Source organism: Ursus americanus, chromosome 6 (genome assembly GCF_024610735.1).
Source record: "Ursus americanus isolate L20-20 chromosome 6, mUrsAme1.1.p, whole genome shotgun sequence".
NCBI lineage: Eukaryota > Metazoa > Chordata > Mammalia > Carnivora > Ursidae > Ursus > Ursus americanus.
Genome location: NC_142132.1, coordinates 68,247,770 through 68,269,874, shown reverse-complemented (window position 1 = coordinate 68,269,874; position 22,105 = coordinate 68,247,770). Strand labels below are relative to the sequence as shown.

At 40.8% G+C, this 22,105-nt stretch overlaps 1 protein-coding gene and 1 pseudogene across 2 annotated transcripts in view; one reads left to right on the top strand and one right to left on the bottom strand.

Annotated features, from left to right (window-relative positions):
* DISC1 (DISC1 scaffold protein) overlaps positions 1 to 22,105 on the bottom strand; it is a 364,802-nt gene that overhangs the window by 121,086 nt on the left and 221,611 nt on the right. The gene's annotated exons all lie outside the window — the stretch shown is intronic.
* Positions 8,569 to 9,546, top strand: LOC123783085 (low molecular weight phosphotyrosine protein phosphatase pseudogene; annotated as a pseudogene).

The window sequence follows — 22,105 nt, the reverse complement described above, 5'->3', positions numbered from 1 at the left end:
TTCTGAATAAGAACAACACATCTACAGATGAATGGATAAAGAAGATGTGGTGTGTATATATACAACGGAATATTACTCAAAAAATGAAATCTTGCCATTTGCAACAATGTGTATAGAACTAGACAGTATTATGCTAAGCGAAAGAAGTCAATCAGAGAAAGACAATTATCATATGATTTCACTCATATATGGACATTATGAAACAAGACAGAGGATAATAGGAGAAACAGAGAGAAGAATAAAATAAGACGAAATCAGAGAGGGAGACAAACCATGAGAGACTCTTAACTGTAGGAAACAAACCGAGGGTTGCTAGAGGGGAGAAGGGTGGAGGGATGGGGTTATTGGTTGATGGGCATTAAAGAGGTCACTTGATAGAATAAGCACTGGGTGTTGTATGCAACTGATGAAACACTAAATTCTACTCTGAAACTAATAATACACTGTATGTTAATTAATTGAATTTAAATTAATAAATACATACATATGTGGGAAAAATAAATAAATAAGAATGATAATGTATAGATAGGCTTTTCTGTGTACTAATTATCTTCATATACTATATCTAAGTGAATTTGGAAATTAGTTTTTACCCGATAGCCAGTATGAAGACAGGCCATATATTTGCAAAGGGATGGGTTCACGGCATGACTTAACACACACCATTGTAAATAATAAAATCTGAGAACGGTTTTGGCATTTGCTACCAGTCGGTTCACTCAAAACCACTCCAGTTCCCACCAAACATATATTCCACTGCAATAGAGAGTTAAAGCAAAGGACAATTCCCATAGCCCCTTGCCATGAAGGTTCTGCCAGTTGACTTCTGCCTGCTGTCACACCAGTGGGACCAGGAAGTAATGATGAATATCCTGAGGCAGTAGTCCCAGGCTCTTCTAGCAGTATGGTCAGAGGTGTCTAGCATTTCTGAAGCTGCTTGGGCATAATACTCTTGACCAATGCATGGCTCTGCAAGGTTCAAGCAGCAGAGGGCAGTGGCACGCTCTACTGCCCCAGCTGCATGGTGAGGTTGGACATTCCCCTGGCTATATCACTCCTGGGTGTGAAGCATCCAAGTTTGGTTCTCTGGACCTCATAAGAATTTTACAGCAAGCTAACATCCTCTAAGAAATCTTTCTTAATGAGCTGGAATACACTGTGTTGCCTGCATCTAAGAAAATGTATCTATATTTAAAATTCCTCCACTTACATACTTGGATAAATGCAAGAAGAATGGCTCTGCATTTCAGCAGGAATTACTGTAGGCATAGAAAACCACTAATCTTCTCTGACCTCCCTATCCTGTAACTCTCACCCCAAGAGACCAGCAATAACATCCATGAACAAAATAAACTCCTCTGGGGGCGCCTGGGTAGCGCAGTCGTTAAAGCGTCTGCCTTCGGCTCAGGGCGTGATCCCGGCGTTATGGGATCGAGTCCCACATCGGGCTCCTCCGCTATGAGCCTGCTTCTTCCTCTCCCACTCCCACTGCTGTGTTCCCTCTCTCGCTGGCTGTCTCTCTGTCACATAAATAAATAAAATCTTTAAAAAATAAATAAATAAATAAACTCCTCTGGCATGGGCAGTCTTTCCCATTTTTGCAGAAGTGACTCTTTGCAAGTCTTTATGAATAAGTCATTGATTCTATTCCTAAGAAAGGAACAAAAGAATGTGGCTGTAGAGGAAGAGAATGGATCACAAAGCCATAATTCTTTACCTGGTCATATTACCAGGTGACCTTGGGCAAGTCATTTGCAAACTAATGCCTCCAAGGAACTCCCCTTGTCTTATTTCTGAAAGACATAAATGAAAGGTCTTCTACTACTGAAGCACACCGGCCAATTAGAAGTATTATTTGTGGCCTTCTCTGTTATCTGACTGCACCCACTGGTGCTGGAGATAAGACTCGTTTCCAGCAGACCCGCAGTGGTATTTTCCCCTGAATGGTGAACGTGTGCTAGCCTGCCCATGGACAAAGTGAATGTGAGCTAGCATTTTTAGGAGGTTCAGTGTTAGCTGCTAAAACCATCTCCTGTTGTGGTGCAAGGAGGAAAGAGAAGATCAAGCCACAGTCCCTGATGAAAACAGACGTGAAAGACAGCAGGGGCAAGAGACACTTAAATCCCAAACACAGGCTGGACTGACTACTTGGAAGAATGCACCTTAAGTTAATGCTGTAATAAATTAAAAAATACATAAATTTTCATTGCACAGCTTCAGAAGATTTTACCCTGGGAATAAAATCTTTATCCTGTATACACTAAAATCACTTAAACATTCCTGTATAAATCATGAAAATCCAATAAATCTAGTCTTATATATAATGTGTCTATTTGGGGAAGCAGGAGAGGAGTAGGAAGTATAAAATAACACAGAATGGGAAGTCTCTACATTTGGCCACTGCAGGCAAACCTATTTGGTACAAAAAGTACTTTTCTCTTTTATTGGAAATTACTGGAACATATGACAAACTCAACAGAAAACAATAATCAAATGTTCATGCTTAGATGCTAAAAATATACCAGGATGATTGTGATTTTTTTAATCTCTAATTTCAGCACTAATGATGATGATTATTAAAATATATGTATAAAGAAATCAAACCTCAGGCTTTGATAGGGAAGGGAGCAAAGATCTAACCAAATACTTACTGCTGTAAGAGTAATTCCAAACTCAAAATTAATCAGACCATCCAGATGCAGCATTTTAATTAGGTAAAACCCACAGCCATGTTGAATAACAAAAGGAAAAGCATCGATCAGGGGGTAGACAAGACCCCCATACGTGGCTCAATTTTCCCAAAGTTGTATCACTATTGATGAGAGTTAAGGGGGTCGACGCAAGAAACCTGGAAGTAGGTCAGGGGTCACATGACCTAAAAGCTGTGGTTCTCATAAATGTGGACCAGCAGCATCAACATCTCCTGGGAATTTCTTAAAGACATACATCCTCAGACCCTACACCAATGGAATCAGAAACTCTGAGGGCCCAGCAATCTGCATCTAACAAGCCCACCAGGTGATTCTAGCGCACACTATAGTTTGAGAACCACCCAAGAGCTTCAAACAGGGGATATAAAGCAAAATTCTATCTTTTTCCTGACTCCTTAGAAAGTAGTCTGGAAAACCCACAGGCCACAAGCAGTTTGTGGCCGAATGGTGAGGAAAATCCACACTGCTTAGCCAGTGTTAGGAGAATTTTCTGGTAATATTTGTCACCTGGTCCTTCCATCTGGTCTAGTTATTTATTGATGTAGAACAGTCAGCAACTATTTCCAACTTTCCTTGTTGACTTTCAACATCAGTTCCCAAATTACATTTTGTTTTGCTGTGTTCCATTTACTCCAAAACTTTCCATGGTGAAGGAGTGAAAGGGTAGGTTTTTGTCCTCTTTTCCTTCCTTGCAATGGAGTTAAAGAAAATCTTTTGTCAGTCAAAATATCCTTCACCCTACCCAGTGTAGACCCCAGCCCTTCCTGACCAACCCTGCCTCGTCTTCTAGACAATTTGTCCAGTTGAATGACGGCAGGTCCCCCTCCACATGAAAACATTGGGAAAAGAAGAAAATGCAATTCTTCCTTCTAAAATCAGTATGTTATTCTTTTTTTTTTTTTTTAAGATCCTAAGGACACAGACATGCCTGTGGTTGGATTATTATGTGTGATTGAAAGCAATTTTATTATTGCCATTATTTAACTTTTACTGGGGGTCAAAGTCATGACTGACATAAATTGAGTATATACAGATTCAACACTTTCTCTGCTCACACTACAGTGTACATTTTGTACTGCTTTAACTCACTGGATGACATCTTGCTATTTTATCTAATGTATATGTATATTTCTCCATGATTCTATTTTAAGTTCCTTGAGGGCAGCAACCACACCTCCTACTTCTCATGAAGTAGAAAAGTGCTTCCAATGAGATTCAACAAATATTCACTGTATATATTTAATCAAGTGTCCCCTCCACCCCTTGTCCCAGGAATAAGCTGCTAAAACTCTACTTTGGTGGTTCACCACTTGAAACTAAATTTTTGCTGATTCTAAGGGGAAAAAATGAACACCCCTGGCTTAAGCTAACCCTAAAGGAGCAACTGACAGATAAAGCTCTATCCACTCCCAAATATGCCCAAGATCAGGTGTAATGTAAACAGCATATTATGATGCACCAGGGGGCCTGGCTATCAAACCAGGACATGGTCACCAGCTCAAAATCAGCCACGTAGCTTTGCTTTCGAGCACTGACAGCAGCCCAAGGCAGCAGACTGTACGATAAATGACTGCCAAATGTCACTGCCAGAAAGTTTCTCAGATGTTACAAATAGGCTGAATGTTGTCACAGAGAGAGGAAAGGAAAGGACAATTTAGTCATCACTATATATGTGAAAGAAATATATTGGTCTTGTTCCATAAATGATAACTGAAATACTATCCAGACCAGTCAGCTTATCAGGGGAAAATAAAACAATCTGCCACTGTAACCTAGAGAGAAGAAAAATAAGGATAAAAGATGAAAAAGCTCCATTTGCTTCAAAGAAAAGACACAGTGACAAAGAAACCTAGAGCAGGATTGACTATTAATTCAAGACCTCTTGTTACTCCAGCAGAAGCACACACAAGTCAGTTCACCATGGTCTGGGGGCAATATGCCTTCCCTCCGTTGCGACTGCCCTGCCCCAGATCCTCTGTCTATGAAATTCTACTCATCCTTCAAGACTTACCTCCGGTGTCACTTCCCCTCTGCAGCCTTGCAAAATGCTGCCGTTGCCAGGCAAAATGAATCACCTCCCCCTCCCTGCTCCCACTGCCCTCCTGGTGTTGCACTGTGATTCTGGATCCCATACCAGTCAGTGATGCCAGAAGGGTGGAGACTGCTGCTCAATCTCCTTTGTTTCACTCACAGGACCTGACAAAAGACCTGGCACCTCCAAAGTCAGTGTTCGAAAAATCTATTGAATTGTTTGACAGAATTATAAACAGTACTTCAATTCCCAGTGGTGGGAACATTATTTGATGTGTATTACAGGTATAATATTAATTGAACAGCTCAATGCAGGACACTATGTTGGTGCTTTACATACTATGGTCTTTAATCCCTCACATCAGTCCTATGAGGAAAGTCGTGCTCAGGAAGAGGAAACCAGGACACTGAGATCCAAACTAAGCCTGACAGCAGGCCATATTTTGCATCCTTGTTCCACTGCATGGTCACGCATGCCCCAGGCCACTGACACAACCTCTGTGAGCCTCGAAGTCCTCCTCTATAAAACTGGGATGATTATGTTGAAGTGCTCTGGCCCACTTTCTACAAGGGCATCAGGAAGACCAGTGAAATCCCACCATTTATTGAAGACAGGAAGACAGTGAAGAAGATAAACTAAAATGGAAAAAATGTGCATTTAACATATTTCTTTTCCAAAAGTTTCAGATATGGCACCTCATCTGCATCTAAAGGGATAGCTCTCAGTAGACCTTAGACGTATAGCTGCCTCTGTGAAGACACAGCTTTAAAATGGGCAGATTTTTAGACCAAATATTTAAACACTTCACCCATCTTATAAAAATCTGCTCTGGACCCCAAATTCAGGAAAAATGCAGAGAATGTTACGTCACTGCATCTGCAATACCATACTCATGACCATTCCCTAAATGTTTCCCATCTAACTAGACCTCAGATCACACCACACAGGTAACTACATGAAAAACAACAGTGCTGAGTTAGCTGTTGACAGGCACTATTGGCAAAACTATTCCCAAAAATGGGGATAGGGTGGTAGAAAAGCTACCGTGACCCAATACCAGCCAACACCAGTGTCACATGACATCACTTCAGCTTACATAATGCTAGAGAAACCCTAGGAAACAAATAATTACTAAGTTGCTAAAATGAGCCATGAACTGTTCCACGTTTTAGGCAAGAAATGTGTATTTTAGAAAAATCACCACATTGTGGCACATGGACCTGGAGGCAGAGGTATATATAAGACAAGAATGATGGAGTGCCTGGGTGGCGCAGTCATTGAGCGTCTGCCTTCGGCTCAGGGCATGATCCCGGCGTTCCGGGATCGAGCCCCACATCAGGCTCCTCCACTGGGAGCCTGCTTCTTCCTCTCCCACTCCCCCTGCTTATGTTCTCTTTCACTGGCTGTCTGTCTCTGTCAAATGAATAAATAAAATATTAAAAAAAAAAAGACAAGAATGAAGGGGTAAAGAACAGTTCTCAGACTACTGCAAGAGTCCAGGTACTGGAGGATGGTGCCCAAAGATTATAAAAAGATGGACATCTTCCCAGTCATGTCATAGACTGGTATAATCTTGACACCAAGAATGGAAAAAGTTAGTATGAAGATACAAAATTATAGTTAATTTTGCTTATTAATACAGATGCAAAATTGCTTTAAAAATTGGTAAAACTCCAGCACAGTATTAAAAATAATAGTTTATCCTACAAAAGAGAATAATAATTTAATTTTAAAACCCTTATTGATTAGGGTTTATAACATATGTAGAAGTAAAAGAATAACAACAGCTATACACATATATCTCCAAGAGAAGAGAGCAAATAGAATACTAAAAAATATGCAATTCTAAAGGAATACAGAGAAAGGATAAAAAAGAAAAAATTATATATAGGAAAAATAGAAAACAATAGCAAGACAGTAGAATTATATTCAAACATATTACTAACTACACTAAATATAAGTGAATTAAGATTCCAGTTAAAGAAGGAGATTATCAGTCTGGATTTTAAAAAAAAGCAATATCAAACTATAGTATGTTTTCAGGAAACCCACTTGAAACATAAAGACATAGATAGGTTAAAATGAATGAAAAAAGATATATCATGCGAACACTAATCATAAGAAAACTGAAGTAACTATATCCCTACCAGACAAAGTAGACTTCAGGAAAAAAGAGTATTGACATAAATAAAGAGGACTATTTCATAATGATAAAGTGGATATATAGACAATCCTAAATGTATATGTTTCTGATAGAGCATGAAAATACTTGAAGTATAAAAATACTTAAATAATGGAGCATTGAAATATATTATTTGGTAGAACTGAGAAGATAAATAGACATATCCACAATTACAATTAGAGATTCCAAAATACTTCTTTTAATAATTGATAGGCCCAAGTAGACATCAAATCAGAAAGGATAATGATTTGAACACTATCAGCCAGAATCACCTAATCAACATTTATAGAACACTATACCCAATAATTGCAGAATTTACATCCTTTTCATGTGCACATAGAACTATAGATAACCTATATGTTGGTCCATAAAACATGTCTCAATAATTTCAAAAAAGATTAAAATCATACCAGGAATGTTTCTTAAACACAACAGAATTAACTTAGAAAGCAATAATACAAAAATATCTGGGAAATATGCAAACATTTAGAAATTAAGAAATCTATTTCCGAGTAATTCATATAGCAAAGGAGAAATCACAAGGAAAAATAGAAAAAAAAATTTGATTTGAATGACAATGAGAACATAACAAAATTTGTGGGCCTCAACTGAGGAAGTGCTTAGATGGAAATTTATAGTTTTAGAAAAGGTTTAAAATCAATGATATAAGTGTCAACCTTAAGAAGGTAAAAAAGAAGAGCAAATAAAACCTGAAGTAACTAGAAATAAGGAAATAATAAAGCTAGGAAGAGAAATCAAAGAAATGTAAAATGGAGAAACCACAGAGAAAATTAATGAAACCAAGAAACAAAAATGGGTTTTCTATGAGATCAATCACATTGTTAAAACTCAGAATAACAGAGCAAAAATTGAAGAAAACACAAATTACCAGGTAGGTCATCAAGAAAAAGAGAGTAGACACATTATTAAAGATCCCAAAGATATTAAAAGCATAATGACATACTATAAACATCTTTATGCCAATAAATTCAATAGTTTAGATGAAATAGAAAAGTTTCTTGAAGGTGCAAATTACCAAAAATACATATACATCTATCTATTAAAGAAATTGAATTTGAAATTTTAAAACCTACTTTCAAGAACACCATAGTAAAGTGGCTTTACTATTAACTATTATCAAACATTTAAGGAAGAAAAAAATACCAGTTTTACACAAACTTTCAGGAGAAAGGAATGCTTCTCAAATAATTTTAGGAGGGCAGCATAATACTTATCTAATTGAACATAATCATAAAAAATAATAATTTAAAAATAAATAATCCTTCCACCAAATAAATAAATAAATAATACCATTTGAGAAGGTATTTGAAGTAATAAAACATAAATAAATAAAATACAGAGCAATTTCTCTCATTAACACTTAACTTACTATTAGTAAGTAAAAAAATCCAGCAATTTGTAAAAAGTGTATTTCATGGTCAACTACGGTTTATGCAGGAAAAAATGTTGGTTAACATTTGAAAATCATCAGTGTAATGAACCACATTAATGCAATAAAAGAAGAAAATAGACCAAATGGATTTCATCAAAATTAGAAACTTTAACTCATCAGAAGACACCATTATGAAAATGAGCAGGAGAAATTTTCTGATGCAGTCAGCGGCTGCCTTGGCATGCGTGGGAAGATGGCCGAGCAGGTGCCCACGTCAGCACTGTTGCTATGTCTGGGTAACACCTGTCAATCACTCATTGCAGAAGCAATTTTCAGAAAACTTGTAACTGATCAAAACGTTTTAGATAATTGGAGGGTAGACAGTGCCGCAACATCCATGCGTGAAGTAGAAAACCCTCCTGATTATCAAAGGCACAACTGCATGAAGGAGCATGGTACTCCCATGAATCACATTGTCCAGGCAGGTTACCAAGAAGACTTTGCCACATTTGATTATATACCACTTATGGATGAAAGCAATCTGAGAGATTTGAATAGAAAAAGGAAGCAAGTTAAAAATGGCAAAGCTAAAATTGAACCACTTGGGAACTATTATTCATGAAAGCAACATATCATTGAAGATCCCTATTATGGGAATGACCCCAACTTCAAGACTGTCTATCAGCAGTGTGTAAGGTACTGTAGAGCATTCTTGGAGAAGGTATGCTGACACTGCGTCCATTCCTTGGCGCAGCCAACGGGGCTAGTCCCCACAGCCTCTGCACCTCTCAGAGATGTGTCAAAGTGCGAGAACATTCCATAGCTCAAGCCGTTTCTTCAGTTGACTTGCTCTTTCTTATCTTAAAAAGTAATTAAAGATGAAACTCAGTTGCTGTGTTTGGCAGAAGGATAAATAAAAATTTTTGATCTAGACAGTTTATAAGATAGTCTACTATCTTAGACTAGTTGAACCTCCCACTTTACTCCAGTTACAAAAAATGTGGAACAAACAAAATAGAACATGATGAAATGAAATTTATTATTATGTTCAATTAGATCACTTTAAGACCCAGATCAACATCTGCGCCCACTGAGGCTTATAAGTCTTCTGCTCTCCCTCTTCCCTAAGTTTGTGGATGACTTGATGAGGATGAATGCCCCCCCCCCGTTTCTTGCACTACCTCCTTATGCCAAGGCCTTTTACCATCCATGGGAGCGCACAACCTAGATGACAAGTGTTAATCCACACATATTCATAGTGTACACGTGCATATTTAAAAAACAGAAAAAAGAAAAAGATTTGTGGAATTAATCTTAGCACCTTTAATACTCCCTAGTTTGTGGTTATTTAGTTTATTTTATAAGGAAGTGGGCTTATTTGCTCCCATTTGAACCACTTTGCCCCTGGAAATTGAATCACATCCAGAACAGACACTTGTATGCTGGTTTATCTCATGGTCAGTTTGCAGAACGTGTCTGCTTTTATATGCATGTATAGCCCAAATGTCAAAAATAAATTAGCTTAGGAGGGAAAAAGTAATTAAAAGTTAGTAAACGTTCTTTTATGTTGGAAAACTTAAATATTGATATGTTAATATGCACTCATCAGTGCTTAACTTCTTGCAAATATAGGTCATTTCTGTGTACTGTGAGTTAATTAATCTAAACTTCATATGGATACAGGTCAGAAAAGATTGTTTTCAAAATAAACTGGAGAAATTATAAAAATACAATTTTTTTAAAAAAAGAAATGAACAGGAAAGTCCTCTGAGTAGGAGAAAACATAGTAGGAGTAATAATATATACCTGACAAAAGACTTGATTCCAAAATATATAAATAGCTCCCCTACAACTTAATAGTTAAAAGACAATCCAACAACAACAACAAAAAAAAAAAACTGGGCAAAAGATTTGAACAGGAACTTCACAAAGGAAAAATATATAAATGGTTAATAAACACATGAAAAACTACTTAACCATTAGTCACCCATACATAGCCAGTAGAATGGCTAAAATAAAAAGGACAGACAACATCTAATGTTGGTAATGATACAGAACAATTAGGATTCTCCAACATGGTTGGTAGAGATATAAAATGGTACAATTTTGGAAGTTTCCCATAAAGTTAAACATATGTCTACACTACAATCTAGTAATTACATTTTCAACTATGAACACAAGTAAAATGAAAACACAGAAAGACGGACAAGACATTCTATGACAAGAATGTTCAGAGAAGCTTAAGTCATATTGGTCAAAAACTAGGAACAACCCCAATGTCCATTAACAGGAAAATGAATAAACAAATTATAGTACATTTATATAATGAAATACTACTCAGTAATAAAAAATAAATACACTGCTGATACCACAACAATATGGATGAACGTCAACAACATGTTGAATAGAAGGTGACAGAAAAGAATGTCTACAATATAGTTCCATTTTACTGGAGTTTCTGGAATAGGCAATATTTACCTATACTGATAGAAATCAGACTGATATGTGTCTGGCCAGGGAATGCGGGGGAGTTAACTGCAAAGGATACTCCAGATGGAGGAGACTCTATAGCTTTACAGGGTGTAAATTACATGGATATATACATTTCTCAAAACTCATCAAACTGTACACTTCAGATTTGTGCATTTCATTGTGTGTAAATTATATGGTGCTATAAAACAGAATTTTAATTATAACTTTATTTCACCATTTTGATGTGTTAAATGAAATGTATATATATATATACATATACACAATTAAAAAATAGTTTTAATCGAAGCAAAATAAGTCAAGCAGAGAAAGACAATTATCATATGGTTTCACTCATTTATGGAACATAAGAAGTAGGAAGACGGTAGGAGAAGAAAGGGAAGAAGAAACGGGGGGTAAACAGAAAGGGGAATGAACCATGAGACACTATGGACTCTGGGAAACAAACTGAGGGCTTCAGAGGGGAGGGGGGTGGGGGAATGGGATAGACTGGTGATGGGTAGTAAGGAGGGCACGTATTGCATGGTGCACTGGGTGTTATACGCAAGTAATGAATCATCGAGCCTTACATCGGAAACCGGGGATGTACCGTATGGTGACTAACATAATATAACAAAAAATTATTATAAAAAAATAAAATAAATAGTTTTAATCTAATAATGTATCTATCAGAATTACACATCTCACATAACAGTCTAACCTTAGAATTTTACCTTTTAATATCAGATAAAACCCGAGGACATCAGATATTAGTGCATCTATGCAAAATAAGTGGGGGAAGCAATGAAAAAGAGTAAGGAATAGAAAGAAGAGAACAAAACACTATCATCTACAAAGAACGTGATTCCTCTATAGAAAATCAAAGCAAATCTGTAAAAAACTAAGACAATTCCAGCAAAGTTGTTGGAAACAAGAACATATAAAACACGGTATAAGGCAACAAAAACTGGGAGAAGTTTTGTTTTTTGGTTCTGGTTTTGGGGTTTTTGGTTTTCTTAGTTAGCATTTGTAATAGAAAAAAGAATCTGAATTGTACATAGGATAAATGTAACAACAACAACAAAACTGTATAAATAATGGACACTCTATAAATGTCATGTGAAATGTTCATGAAGGGGAAGGTCAATAATATAAATTTGGCCTTCCTCTCAAATACTTAATCCATAAATTCAATACCATCCGGTTAAAATCTGACAAGCTGATCCTAAAAGGCCATGAATAGCCATGACAACTTTGAAGACAAAGGATGATTAGTCCCACATGGGGAGAGAAGGAGTGGGTGGAGAGGAAGAGGGGGTTATGTTCTATCACATATCAAAATGTACTATAAACCATAAAGCCATAGCAATTAAACAGTGTGGTATTAGAGCAGAGGACAAACAGATCAATGGACTAGTGTAATGACCTATAAGAAGATACAGGCGCACACACACACACACACACGCACAAGTGGCACACAGATCAATAGAGATCATGATGCCATCGGGTATTCATATGTAAAAAGACAAAATTAGGACCTTACTTCATGCCAAACACAACAATAAAGCCCAGATGGAAATTTTAAAAATGTATTTTAAAAAAATTAATGTACAGAGCAAAACTTTAAAACTCCGAAGAAAATATAGAAGATACTTATATGATATGGAATAAGAAAGAATGTATTAAACAAAAAATAGAAGGAATGAACAATAAAGGAAAAAGATAAAGTCATCTAATGCAAAATTTAAAACTCTGTATGACAAAGACACTAAGGGGGGAAAACCGACTCTCCACAGTGTAAGATATGGGACATCCGTGTATTTGTAATTTTTTTTAATTTAAAAGAAATTTTTGAAAAAATAAAACCAGAGATTGATGTGAATCAAAGATGGTAAAATTTTACCGTCTGCAGTAAGTGGGTGCCCATTATGCGTGTGAAATCTCTATTGATGAGACCAAGGTTCGTGGTTCCTCACTCTCCCTCTGCGTCCTGACTGACCCTGGAGCTCCCGTGGGTGGCCTCAACGCATGGCGCGCCCCCGGGATCTGTGAGTCACAAAGTATCTTTTCAGTGGCTGTTGTGTCTTGATCTGTTGCCCTGACCCTGCCTCAACTTTTCCATTAATACATTACATTTTAAGCAGTGGAAGGCAGGTCTCCCCTGAGCCAGTGGACAAGGAAGCGGCAGCTGAGAGACGCCATGTGAGCATCCCCACCCTTCGGCTTCCAGAAGGCTTCAGAGGAGCTGTCAAACAGATGGTGGGAGATGAATGCACCACACTTAATCCCTCCCTTTGTCACAGGAGGAAATGTGACATAGCTTTAGCTATTAAAAAAATTAAAAATGCTGAACATAACACCCAAAGGAAAAGAATAAAAACTGCATTCAGTATGGAGAGAGAATACATTCTCAGGTGGGATTCTCAGTAAATAGGAGATTTGTCTAAAATCAAGAGGATATAGTGTCGTTTTTTAATCTTCTTTTTTATTGTGGTAAAATGTATAACATAAAATTGACCATTTCATCCATTTTTAAGTGTACAGTTCAGTGGCATTAAATGCATTCACACTGTTGTGTAACCATCACCACCATCTGTCTCCAAACTTTTCATCTTCCCAAATCGAGCCTCTGTACCTATTAAACATGAGCTCCCTATTCCCCCTCTCTCCAGCCCCTGGGAACCACCATTCCACTCCTGTCTCTATGAATTTGACTATTCTACTTACCTCACAAAAGTGGAATCATACAGTGTCATTTTTAAGGAATTCCACATACTCCATGTTATTGGTTAAAAATTAAAAAAACACAACTGATATGCCTTCTTCTCTCTTTGAATTCGACTTTTGCTTTGTGAAGGTGTATTGATTTGTGCCTGATGCATGCTATATAGACAATGCTGTATTGTGTACACTCAGTACCTAATTTCATAGGGACTTTACTGAAAAAGAACTTTCCATTGCTATGTTGTAGCAGTCGCTATGCTTCTTGTTTACACAAGATCAGAGCAATCTGAGGCACAGATACCACTTCCATGTACCGAGTTAAAATATGCATGGTTTGTATTAAAGCTCTGTGCCATAAGGAGCAACCATACGACTTAATGGTACTCCTTGAGAAAGCCATGAGAGGAAATCAAATTTTTAGCAAATCAAAGAGAAAAGCACTCCCCAAGCAAATTCTGGAGTCTAGGAGAAACAATTTCTCACTAACAACAGCTCCAGAAACCAAAAGTACTAGAATAATAAATATGGAACAAATCATAGCTCCCTTTAGCATTAGCCAGTTTCAGTCTTTTGGGCACAACCTTGATTATGGATGACATGTGACATATTCTTCTAACAAGCTTTAGGAAGGTAATTTTCAGAAGGCGCTTCTGGTAACGTCTTCTATTATAGCCCGTACTTGCTTTACAGACTCACCTAAGGGCAACAGATGGGAAGAAAGATGGAAGAAAGAGGAAAGATGGCACAGAATGGAGCAGGTATGTGTATGGTGGGAGAAACTCTAGGCAGAGCACTGGAAATCCAATGGTTTAGCAGAAGCTCTATCACTTCTCTATGCGCTCAGCCAAGCCTTTCACCTTGCAGGGTCTCCAGTCCCACACATGTAAAGCAGAGAAGGGAGCTCCTTAAGATTCCAGAGACAGGGTGGCCTTCCTGTCTAAAAGAAAAGCTCATCCTTCATGCACCTACACATTGCCTAACATTCTTTAATAAGTAGGGACTTTTGATGTTTTACCACACTAACAATGATTTGAAAATGGTACCCTACATAAACAATGTTGTGTTCTCTGGCTCTGGGTTCACATCTGTCTCTTTCTTCCCCTCCATTTGATCTGTTTCTCTGCATTTAAAAATACTCCCAAGTGTTGCCCAGGCTTCAGCCTCAGTCTTGGTGGCATGTAGCCCACACTCCATACAAGGATGGCTTGTCCTGCCCATGTGCCTATGTCATCCCACCTTGCACATGAGGACGTGGACTCTGAGAAAGGCAAAACAGCCATCTCAGGCAGACGCAGAACTCTGAGCCCTTGCAGACAACTCAGGTGCTTTCCAGCAGGAGCCTGGAAGCCTCTACGTACTGAAGTCCACAAAATCTGCCAGCTGCCAGTTCCTCCTTTTTCAGGGACAGTACTCAGGACACCAGAAACATGGCCCTGGGACTCTGAGAGCCAGGGTGAAGACACTTCTCACATCGAGAAATATGGGGCTGCCCAGGCTCCCCAGAGGATTCCATGCAAGAATGTAAGGCTACAGGGCTGCAGTAAGCTGGTCTTAGCTGGAATTCTGTTTTCTAAACCATAACTCATCACACAGGTTGGACCATGGAAGAAGCAAACAATCTCTAGGCTCCTGACTGAGCCGCTAAGGTGAGGTGCACAGTAGCTCGGTAGGGTTGGGGTACTAGGGAGAACACTCTTCTCCAGGCTCCCTGGGCCAAGGCAAGGCTGACTCTGTGTGGATTGTTACCTCTCCAGGACAGAGAGACTTTCTGGCATCTCTTGTCTCCTTCCACCACCAGGAATCTGCCTTCCTGCCACCTGCCTCACCTGTTCAAGCACCCACACCTTCCCCATCCATTGCCACCTCCCCTGTGCCTGGGAGCCTAGGCATGCCAAGACTTTGCAGGTGCTCTTCTTGACTCATATATCCATCCCTGTGCACTCTCAGACCCTGTCCATTGCCACAGTTTTCTCCTTTTCTTTAAGTGTGTTCTGCAACATTGACAATACAAGGGATGAAGACTGTAAAATAAACACCATGGACCAATCATCCAGTTTATAAAAGAAAATTTTACTGAACCTGTTAAAGACCCTCAGATCACATGGTGCCCACTGCCTGCCCCAGAGGTGATGGTTTTTAGGTAGTTATCATTCCCATGCACATATTTACCCTTTCCCTTGCCATGTATGCATCCTTAAAACATACACTGTTGTTTTGCATGTTTTTAAATAAATAGTTGGTATTGTACTATATGCATTCTTCTGGAACTTGCTTATCTCACTGAGATTATGTCTCTGAGATTTGTCCACATTGATATGCATAGCTATAGCCCACTCACTTCTACCACTGTATATAGTATTTTTTTTATGTATGTAAGTCATTTATTCGTAAAAGAAATACTCCAACCATAAAACAAGGAGTAGTTCACCTTTACATATAAAGGGTCCTCATATTAAAATGGGATAGATAGTAGTCATCGATCCCTGATTTGTTTCCCCCACTCCTTCACATTGATTTGATATCCTTAATTAATTTAAATGCTAAGTAAATTCAATTATGTCCATCTCTGGAGCGATTACCTACAAATAATCCCATGTCTTAAGTAACAGAAAGAGGTATTTGCGTTACGACACAGAGAAACCGGACTAATGGCCAGGTCACAGCTACCTGGTCCTGGAGATACCATGGCATGACTCACAACATACAAGTGTGAGAAAGAAGCTTGGTGAGGAGGGTTACACATCCAGCTAAAGGGTGCACCGGAACGCAGATATTCTGCAAAAGGAGCTCTTCACGTGAACGGAGCAAATCCATCCGTCAATGAGTGCAATAACCCAGTCTGGCACCTTATGTTCATCTTCCCATCATCAAACGGGAAAGAAACAGTCAACTCTAGATGTCCGCTTAGTGCCAGCGAGAACACAGGTTGGCAAGTGAAGAAAAGGGGGCACTAAGAAAAATGGGGGAAATGGCAGCCATAGGAGAAGCCAATACTTTGAGGCAATGGTGGGTCCATCTGTTTTCAAGAGTTGCTTCAAGAAGGAACCAGCTGTCTGATACTGGGGGAAAGTAGAATACGAACTTGTATTTAAAATAAAATCATATTAGAAAGCAGACAGGTCTGTTCTGTTTTACTTGTTTCCAAATCACGACCAAAATCTTCATCCTGTTTTATTGGCTTCTGGGGCTGAGCACTGGGTATTTTAGATCATTTTGCAAAATTTAGCTAAGGGGACTAAACTGCCAAAAATCTTGAGAAATCTATATTATTTGTATTCCATAAGACACATGTCTAGAAATATACATGCAAACTTGGACGGACTCAACTGCCATATTTAGCGCCTGGAGGAAGAAAGAGAAAGAAAAGGACATTTTGGTTGCCTCCGTGTTTGTATTCTTTTCTTGAAAACGCAGACACACCTTGCCTTCATGAAAGTTCTTTCCTTAACAACAAACCTCACCTGGAACGTTAAGCTCACAGAAACTACCCAAGGATTCCGAAGGCTTACCACATGCAGACCATAAAGAGGGAGTCCTGCCGGTGTTGTTTAAGGAGTAAAATCATCATGAGGGGATTGCTCATTGTGCTGAGGGAATAACAGTCATTTGACTTTACAGTCCAGGCTCCTCTGATTTCACACAAGCTCCCCACAGTTCCTTCCCTTGCTCGCTCCTCCTCCTTTTGCACTGCCAGAGAGACAAGTCCTCAGAGGCTCATTTATTTGTATATTGACCATTCGCAGATCAACGTGTTCAAAAAAGATCCAGAAAATGGTGAAACAGCCCACATACATAATCCCGGGCCATTCACACACAGTAGCATGAGAAGGCGCTCTTCGAAGCTCTTGAAAGAAGGGAGCCTAGAATAATCCTGTGTCTTCAGCCGAGGCTTCACTTCCCAGCCGGCTTGCTCTGGACAGGCTCCATCAGGTTTGGGTTTTCAGACAAACACGTTTTCAGACAAACAAAAATTATCCCTGGAGGGTTGGAGGAACATACTCCCCCACTGTACTCCTTCCTTCGGTTTTCACTCAATAGTTCAAACACCAAAAATATAAACTATGATTCAGCTTTTAAAACTTCTGTGGTCCTGCCAGACGTGGGAGGGCAAGAGAGAAAATCCAATTACTCCTCCCCCCACGGGCAAAACCCTTATCAGACATTTTACCTTAGCCCCAGCAGAAGTTTTGCATGAAAGATCCCACCTGCCAGTTTTTCGTTTGTTTCAGCACAAAATCTCTGAGGCAGCATTTTTAACTCAGAGGTAACTTTTATTAAAAATGCCTATTACAGCCAGCTGGTGTCAAACCGTTGGTTTCCTAGCCAGGCATCCACTGAAGAGGCTGCAGTTCTCTGTTTCATGGAGATGAGAGCTGCAAACTATTAATACCAACTTCCAAAGCTGGTCTGCCATGGGCCAGGCGAACCAGGGAAGGCGGGGAATTCTGGAGGAGAGTGAGAGGAACCTCCCCTTCCATTCCCCCTCAAGTCGCAAATTTCGGTCTTAAATGCACTCTTTCCCCCATCCTGGACTGGTTCTTTCTGCAAAACTGGATCACGCAAAGACACATCCCAGAATTACATTCCGGCTTTCCTGTTGCCATATTTGTTACATTAGCATAACATATGCTATCAAACACCAACAACAAACGTGTCAGACGCAAAACGCCCCAGAGAAGACTCAGGTTCTCCACACTGGGAGGGTATTTGCATAGAGCGGGCTCATCAGACCCAGAGAACCCATCAACCCAGACATCAGCTTACTCGGTGGGTGGTGGGGATAGTGGGTGTGGAATGCAGCCTCCCCACCCCAGAGGAGAGCATATCCGTCACCCGCCGAAACCTGGACACTGAATCCAGAACTGCCCTTCCCTTGCCACCCTCCCTGGACAAGGGACCCTCTAGGTCTCCTGGTGTTGTCATTTATTTGGTGGACCCTCAGCCTTTGGCAGTCCTGAAGCTGCTCAGGACAGGAGAGCTGGGGCTGGTGTCACTGACAATTCCAGTCCCAAGACTCAGACGGCCCTGGTACTGACCAGGTAGATCTTCGTGGAAGGGCTCTAGATGCAGAGTCGTTAATCCCGGGGCGGCGTTCTGGCTCTCCATCCACTGTTTTTTAATGTACATGAGACTCGGTTTCCTCTCCCTGCAGTGCAGGTGCTAATAGTGAGCCCCCCGTATGCTGACGACATTTAATGTTTTTGACTGAACACTTTGAAAGCAAGCTTCCTACAAACACCCGATGCCCTCTGGTTTGGGGTCATGCTTCCTCTAGTAAGAAGACCCTCCTACTTCTAGCGCTCTCAGGAGAAGCCGGTAGAATCCTGGATTCACAAGCAAAGTCCCCAAACCTGAACTTGTTTCTTTTCCCGGGAACTGGCACTTCTCCTCTATCGTTTCCTCCATCAGTGGCGCAGTTACCGAGTGCAAGGCTGGGAAGTGGGAGTCATCCTAGAATCCTCTTTCTTACCTCGAGGCTCCCAGGAATCCATCACAGAGCCTGCTCATCCTCCTTCCCTGGCATCTGCTGACTGTGTCCACACTTGCCTCTCCTCACCCGTCCTAAGCCTTATGTCCTGAGGGGGCTCCCTGCCTGCACCCTGGGCTGCTCTACCCTGCACACAGCTGTGGAGTGCTCTAAGTCCGAGGATGTGACACCCCCCCCCCCCAAATCGGTAGTAGCTCTTCACAGCCTTCAGCAGAGAATTCAAGTTCCTTGGCTTGGCACAGAGACTCCTCTTTTGGGACCCGGCACCTGCCTCCTGCAGGCCTCCCGTTTGACCCACCCCATATCCACTCACACCAAGCTCACTAGGGGCCCTGTGTCATGGCCCGTGTTGTTGCCTGCACCAGGCCAACACTTTCCCACCTGGCTGTCTGGCTACCACTTACCTACAAGGATGTGAGTTCCGCAAGGGGCAGGGGGTGGAGTGGGAATGTTGGGGTGTGGGTATGTTCATTGTTCTATTTCCTGAACCTAGCACAGTGTGCGGTACTATGAGCAGAAACCTAATGAACACCTGAAAGAATGAATGAATGGTTAATCAAGACTCAGAGGAAGCATCCTTTTCTCGTGGGAGCATTTCGTGGTCCCTCTTGTTAATCTCAACAACCATGTGTAATCCTTCATTTGAGTGTCTCTTTCTGCCACATCATCCTGTGGTACCTGCCTTATAACATCTGCTGCTCAGTGCCGACAGCTCAGCTCCCCGTGAGTGCTCAGCACCATGTCACAGGCCTCGTCAGAGAAGAACTGTCCATGTTTGCTCTTGTGTTCTCTGTCTCTCCCTCCCCCTCTCTTCCCACTCTCTCCCTCTAACCCGATTCTCTCTCCTGTGTAATCTGACCCAAAGAACCAGGTACCAGGCCCTGCACCCTGTGTGTTAGCATCTCGGGAGGCCCATCATTGGGCTTAGTGACAAATACATAATAGGCTACCCTTCCCTTTTAGACCACTCCACATTCACACTAGAGAAGGACGCGTTTTTCCCAGCTAATCCACAGGCCCAGTGTTACCAAGGACATGGTCAAGTACACCCTATCTGTTCAGTTCAATGGTGCAACTCTGATGGGGGACAGTGACTATGCCTTTCTTGTCCAGAAACATAAAACCACCTCGCTGTGTAGACAGCAAATACCACACAGATTACAACAAACAGGCACTATAGTGAGATAGGACATGACAGACTACATTTCCTATTCAAGGTGTTTGCTTTTTCGAGCGACGTCTGAAAGGTTTGTGTGAGGAGAGAGAGACAGACTCACTGATGAGGGCAATGGGAAACAACTGCTCCAGGACAGAGGCCAGGAAAATCAAACACATTTTCTCTGCAATTTCCAAATCCAGTTCCAGTCGAGTCCACCTGTCTTCATTTCATGAAATAAGAGGCCAGGACTGGGGGAATTCTGGAGATCACTCAGTTTGAGAGGATGGGGCCATCACCTTGTGCTTCTTTATCTGGTCCTTTCTCAGGGCTTGGGGAGTATTTAAAGATCATCGTTCCCAGCTGTAGGGACCCTGACTTACGAGCTCTGCAAATAAGTCAGCCTGAGCTGGAGAGAATAGTACATTCACCCAAGGCAACAATTAAAAATCACTGGGCCAATATTTGCTCTGTCCAGCTCAACTGTATTGGTAGAATCTGAGAGAAGATCAAAGTCCCCTGTGTCCTCCGTGGCCTGAGACGGCAGCAGGAAGGAAGAGAAGGACCACGGGCATGGGCATGGGGTCTCCGCTGACAGAGCGTGTGGCCCGAGTCCCAGTTTGCTCATCATCTCAACAAGGGGGGAAATACCTCCCTCACAGGACAGTTGAGAGGGTTAAATGTGAATTTGTGAGGCCATGAGGTAAAATACCTGATACATGGTGAATGGGGGTGATGATTATTATCATGGTTTTGCTTCAGTTAAAATGAGGTCATGAGGGTGGGCCTAATCCGGTCTGACTGAGGTCCTTCTATGAAGAGGAGGTTAGGACACAGACACACAGAGGGAAGACCAGCGGAAACACAGGGAGAAGGTGGCCAGCTATATACCGAGGAGAGAGGCCTTCAAGGGAGCCAACCCTGCCTATACGTTGACTTTGGACTTCTGGCCTCCAGAAATGGGAGACAACAGATGTCCATTGTTGAAGCTGCCTGGTGTGTGGCAGCCCCAGGAAACTGCTGCAGAGGATAAATGGATGCCCCTGCCAGAGAAACACCACCCTTGGTCACTGTGCATTTTTACAGAAAACACAACATGTCTCCCCCATCTCCCTTACCTACGACATGGTATCGCCATCTCTATCCTCCCAAATAAGCCATTGCCTAATCATCTTCAACTTGAAATAAAATTGAGAGGGAAAAATTTTGTAAGTGTTCAAAGGTTTCATTGAAAAACTGCTCTGAAACTAAGAAATCATAGCATTGAATTGGATTTCTTATTCCAGGCACCTTTCTTCCCTGATGCTGCTGTGAGGACACAGCGATACTTGTCCACTAGACTCTCCTGAGTCCAGCCCTCTATGTCTAATTGTCTCCTTGATTCCCACGTGGACGTCCCTAATGCACTTCAAATCAACATGTCCAAAACCAGAATTAGAACCCACACCTCCCCATCCCTGGTCCATTATTCAAACACCACCATCTAACCAGCTATGCAAGGCACCACTGTAACGTCCTTCTTGTCACCTTCACCCCTGGTGGATGCCTGAAACCGCAGATAGTACTGAACCCTCTACATACTTACATATGATAAAGTTCATTTATAAATTAGACACAGTAAGAGATGAACACCAATAGTTAATAATAAAATACAAAAACTATAGCAATATACTGCCATAAAAGTTTTGTGAATGTGGTCTCTCTCTTCTCAAAACACTTTATTGCTCGGTATTCACCCTTCTTGTGAAGACATGAGATGATAAAATGCCTACATGACAAGGTGAAGTGAGGTGAATGACAGAGACATAGTAATGTAGCTTTAGGCTACTTATTGACCATCTGGTGACAGGTCAGGAGGTGGCTCCTCTGCTCCTAGTTGACCACAGGTAACTGAAACCATGGAAAGCTAAACCATGAATGTACAGTAGGGAACCACTGTACAACCCCTGG